The following is a 6,000-nucleotide window of genomic DNA, read 5'->3' as shown; positions in this document are numbered from 1 at the left end:
GTGCTCTGTCCTTGGACCATCTGTCTGCTGGATGCTTGAATCCTAGGACATTTTTTGTGCTTCCTTGTTCTGTGTCCAGAATGGCATGCAAGGGACTGCGAGACTTTGAGAGAGAGTTTGCTGAGTCTGATAGGTTTCTTGAGGTCTTGTTCCGGGTCTCCTATTCTCAGGTGGGAGGCGTTGCAGGAGTAGAGCTTCGTGGCATGACCTTGATTCAAGGATCTGGAGGACGACTGTAGCCCACAGCTCCTTCCGAGTGGGCAGAGCTCCGGGAGCAGAGGAAGAGGTATTTAAGGGCAGGGGTCCCAGCCCTACGGCTGGCATTTGCTGAAGCTTGCACTTGCTCTGGAGCGGTCCTGACTATATTCTCCAGCATGAGGACTCCTGGCATCGAATCCTTAGGAGCATGGAATCTGGAAGCAATGTGGATAGCAGCTGTGTGCTGCGGGAATCCCGCCGCAGGAAGACCGTTTGGCAGGCCTGGCAAAATCAGGCCCTGCTAACAGCTTTCAGCAAGAACCAATACCCGAGCTTCTGGGACAGGCAGGAACTGGCCAGGCAAATACAGCTCCCTGCGTCCCGCATCCGAATGTGTTTTCAGAACCGAAGAAGTCGCACTGGAGAGGTGAGGCACGGCCCAAAGCGGTCGAGCAGAGACTCCATTCCGCTAGCCTCCCAACAGCTCGAGGAAGGGTTTGGCTCCAGGTCACAGGGTAGCAGCATGCCCTCGGACAGCAGAAGGCCTCGCACTCGACTCAATTTGCAACAGCTCAGGATTCTAGTGCAAGCCTTTGAGAGGAATCCGTTGCCAGGCTTTGCTACCAGGGAGCAGCAGGGCCAGAGGACAGGTTTGTCTGAGGACACGATCCACATATGGTTTCAGAACAGAAGATCGAGGCAAGCCCTCGCTCCAGATCAAGATGTGCCTGCTTCACAAGTGGAGATTGTGGCAAATGGAGGACTCAGTGGCAGGGATGAGGCAGTACAGGAAAACCTGTTACCGATGGCTGCTGCAGGAGGTGTGGGCATGGAGAACTCGAGCTCCAGCGACCAGCCCCACTTCCACAAAAAGTCTCAGCATCCCCAAGTGGCACTGCCCGAAGGACGAGGCCAATCACAGACAGCCACTCAAGCATACGAGGCAGGACCTCTGGAACTCCTCCTTGATAAACTGCTGGAATAAGACCAAGTGGAGGGTGACAGGCCATTCCCTGTGGATCTGGATGGAAATTCTCGTGGCAAGGAGCACGTGGGTGTCCAGGAAACCATCTTGCAACTGGCTGCCACAGACTGTGTTTCCAAGGAATCCTCGAGTTATATCGACCCAACCAATTTCTCCAGAGAGTCTCAGCTACCACAATGGGCACAGCCTGAAGGACAAGGCCAAGAACAGGCTCTCACTCAGGGATGCAACAGGGGCCCTCTTGAACTCTTCCTGGATCAACTGCTGATGGAAGTTCGAGTGGAGACGCTCTCCCCAGGCCCTGTACATCTGGAAGGTGGAGGGCAGCAAATGGATGCAACACCTGAGCTGCCTCTCTCTCAAGAAGAATATGAGGCTCTGCTGGATATTCTCTGAGTCCCAGCCTGGAAGCTCCTATCCAGAAGACACCCGCAATCTACATGAGAATGTAGACAGCCCAAAAAGTATATGCATCAAAACCCCTATTACAGTGGCTGCTTTCGATGGTGGGCATATTGCTTATTAGAAGGAGGAAATGCACGTGGGTTTTCCATGTGGAGTGCCTTAGTGAGGGTCCTGAGACGAGGAAATGAGCTCTGAGAATGGGATTCTACTGAAGGGGCAGAGGGCAAGATCACCAGGGACTCCTAAAACAACAAGGAGGCCTAATGAAAAGCCCAACTGACAGAACACACCATTGGACTGGCTCCATCAGACTCCAGGAAATCTCATGGGTCACCAGGTATAGGCTACACATCTCAGGACACTAAACCAGGAAGGAGTTATGAAGACTTCTAACTTGGGACCAAGAACTGCTGCTCTTCTTACCAGTGCCTTATGCTTAGCTGTGAGATGACTAACAAACCACCCATTCTATATGTACTCCTAGCACATTTGTTTAGTTTACTTTTGTTTTACTTTTTCTTGCTTTGTTCTACTTCCCATTGCGTTCAATAAAGATTTGCATTGTTTGTTTGTTTGTTTGTTTGCTTGCTTCCTTGCTTGTGTGTTTGTAAAGGTGGTTGAATTGGCTGTTTGGTTTAGGCATGAGCTTTCCAATTCAAAGGGTGGTAAGACTTGGGAAGGCAGTGAGGCCGGATGAGAGGTCTGAAAGGGAAATAACAAGGAAAGCTGATCAGTGTTCAATGCAGACATGGCAGTGTTTTTAAAGCAAACAAGCAGGGAAAATGTCAACTTAAAGAAGAATGTGTGTAAGGCCACAAAACTGTAAATAAACATCATCCTGGAAATGGAGTGCAACCAAAGTATCGTGAATAATTCATTCCAGGATTGACACTGATTCAATCAGACAAGCCCAATACCTTCCTCCTCCCACAGTGAGGTATTTCCCACACTCTCCCCTATCCGTCTTTTAACCTTGAGTTTCCCAAGCCTAGCACGGCCCTGCATTCCCTAATGTGAGGTCCCACTGAACCCACATGAAGACTGCAATTGCCTAGAGGTAGGCAGTTGGCTTTGGGTGCATGCAGCCACATTTCCTCAAGGAGCATAGGGCTTATACAGTTCTTTCAGCACAAGTATTGGGTCTTTTGTTCCACATTCACAGGTCAGACTTGCTGGCCGGGTTTTTGTGTATGCTTGTGTGTGTGTATGTGTGTATGTGTGTGTGTGTGTATGTGTGTGTGTTATTTGTATTTGTGTTATATGTGTGGTATGTGTTTGCATGTCAGTGTGTGAGTGTCTCTGTGTGTGTGCTTGTGTTGTGTGTGTGTTATTTGTATTTGTGTTATTTGTGTGTGTATGTGTGTGTGTTTGTGTGTGCGTGTGTGTGTGTGCTTCGTTGTGTGTGTGCTATTTCTATTTGTGTTATTTGTATGTGAATGTGTGTGTTTGCTTGTGTGTGTGTATGTGTGTGTGTGTGCGTGTGCGTGTTTGCGCCTGTGTTTGCATGGAACATGTTAATTGTGAGAATTCCTGAAAATCTGGCCCAACTGTTCTGACAGGAAATGCATAAATGCACAATCCCGAATCTCTACATGAACTATTGTGGGTTTTGGCCTATTTGCCTATGTAAAAGACTTTCTTTCTGCATGTGCTATTCTCGTCTCTAGGTTTAAGAGAGTTCTGTTGCTCCCAACTACCACCTTGCACTACAAGCAGAAAAGAAGTGCCATGACATGCATGACCCCTGGAAGTGATGTCCTTGGGTCTCAGGCCAAGTGGTTGGGATCCTCAGTTGGGGGGTCTTCTCTTTCCAACCTGTGTGGATCCAGATGGGATGAGATCAGCACGGATTCCACTTGGCTAGTGATACCACCTAAGGCACACTCCACTCTGCCTTCCTCTTCTGAAGCCTGCTTACCACCTCCACGATTTCCTGGATACTCTGTCCAAAGCCAGGAAGGACCTATGGTGCTCTGTCCTTGGACCATCTGTCTGCTGGATGCTTGAATCCTAGGACATTTTTTGTGCTTCCTTGTTCTGTGTCCAGAATGGCATGCAAGGGACTGCGAGACTTTGAGAGAGAGTTTGCTGAGTCTGATAGGTTTCTTGAGGTCTTGTTCCGGGTCTCCTATTCTCAGGTGGGAGGCGTTGCAGGAGTAGAGCTTCGTGGCATGACCTTGATTCAAGGATCTGGAGGACGACTGTAGCCCACAGCTCCTTCCGAGTGGGCAGAGCTCCGGGAGCAGAGGAAGAGGTATTTAAGGGCAGGGGTCCCAGCCCTACGGCTGGCATTTGCTGAAGCTTGCACTTGCTCTGGAGCGGTCCTGACTATATTCTCCAGCATGAGGACTCCTGGCATCGAATCCTTAGGAGCATGGAATCTGGAAGCAATGTGGATAGCAGCTGTGTGCTGCGGGAATCCCGCCGCAGGAAGACCGTTTGGCAGGCCTGGCAAAATCAGGCCCTGCTAACAGCTTTCAGCAAGAACCAATACCCGAGCTTCTGGGACAGGCAGGAACTGGCCAGGCAAATACAGCTCCCTGCGTCCCGCATCCGAATGTGGTTTCAGAACCGAAGAAGTCGCACTGGAGAGGTGAGGCACGGCCCAAAGCGGTCGAGCAGAGACTCCATTCCGCTAGCCTCCCAACAGCTCGAGGAAGGGTTTGGCTCCAGGTCACAGGGTAGCAGCATGCCCTCGGACAGCAGAAGGCCTCGCACTCGACTCAACTTGCAACAGCTCAAGATTCTAGTGCAAGCCTTTGAGAGGAATCCGTTGCCAGGCTTTGCTACCAGGGAGCAGCAGGGCCAGAGGACAGGTTTGTCTGAGGACACGATCCACATATGGTTTCAGAACAGAAGATCGAGGCAAGCCCTCGCTCCAGATCAAGATGTGCCTGCTTCACAAGTGGAGATTGTGGCAAATGGAGGACTCAGTGGCAGGGATGAGGCAGTACAGGAAAACCTGTTACCGATGGCTGCTGCAGGAGGTGTGGGCATGGAGAACTCGAGCTCCAGCGACCAGCCCCACTTCCACAAAAAGTCTCAGCATCCCCAAGTGGCACTGCCCGAAGGACGAGGCCAATCACAGACAGCCACTCAAGCATACGAGGCAGGACCTCTGGAACTCCTCCTTGATAAACTGCTGGAATAAGACCAAGTGGAGGGTGACAGGCCATTCCCTGTGGATCTGGATGGAAATTCTCGTGGCAAGGAGCACGTGGGTGTCCAGGAAACCATCTTGCAACTGGCTGCCACAGACTGTGTTTCCAAGGAATCCTCGAGTTATAGCGAACCAACCAATTTCTCCAGAGAGTCTCAGCTACCACAATGGGCACAGCCTGAAGGACAAGGCCAAGAACAGGCTCTCACTCAGGGATGCAACACGGGACCTCTTGAACTCTTCCTGGATCAACTGCTGATGGAAGTTCGAGTGGAGACGCTCTCCCCAGGCCGTGTACATCTGGAAGCTGGAGGGAAGCAAATGGATGCAACACCTGAGCTGCCTCTCTCTCAAGAAGAATATGAGGCTCTGCTGGATATTCTCTGAGTCCCAGCCTGGAAGCTCCTATCCAGAAGACACCCGCAATCTACATGAGAATGTAGACAGCCCAAAAAGTATATGCATCAAAACCCCTATTACAGTGGCTGCTTTCGATGGTGGGCATATTGCTTATTAGAAGGAGGAAATGCACGTGGGTTTTCCATGTGGAGTGCCTTAGTGAGGGTCCTGAGACGAGGTAATGAGCTCTGAGAATGGGATTCTACTGAAGGGGCAGAGGGCAAGATCACCAGGGACTCCTAAAACAACAAGGAGGCCTAATGAAAAGCCCAACTGACAGAACACACCATTGGACTGGCTCCATCAGACTCCAGGAAATCTCATGGGTCACCAGGTATAGGCTACACATCTCAGGACACTAAACCAGGAAGGAGTTATGAAGACTTCTAACTTGGGACTAAGAACTGCTGCTCTTCTTACCAGTGCCTTATGCTTAGCTGTGAGATGACTAACAAACCACCCATTCTATATGTACTCCTAGCACATTTGTTTAGTTTACTTTTGTTTTACTTTTTCTTGCTTTGTTCTACTTCCCATTGCGTCCAATAAAGATTTGCATTGTTTGTTTGTTTGTTTGCTTGCTTCCTTGCTTGTGTGTTTGTAAAGGTGGTTGAATTGGCTGTTTGGTTTAGGCATGAGCTTTCCCATTCAAAGGGTGGTAAGACTTTGGAAGGCAGTGAGGCGGGATGAGAGGTCTGAAAGGGAAATAACAAGGAAAGCTGATCAGTGTTCAATGCAGACATGGCAGTGTTTTTAAAGCAAACAAGCAGGGAAAATGTCAACTTAAAGAAGAATGTGTGTAAGGCCACAAAACTGTAAATAAACATCATCCTGGAAATGGAGTGCAACCAAA

Source organism: Rattus norvegicus, chromosome 20 (genome assembly GCF_021556685.1).
Source record: "Rattus norvegicus strain SHRSP/BbbUtx chromosome 20, alternate assembly SHRSP_T2T, whole genome shotgun sequence".
Taxonomy (NCBI): domain Eukaryota; kingdom Metazoa; phylum Chordata; class Mammalia; order Rodentia; family Muridae; genus Rattus; species Rattus norvegicus.
This window is presented reverse-complemented; position numbering follows the sequence as displayed.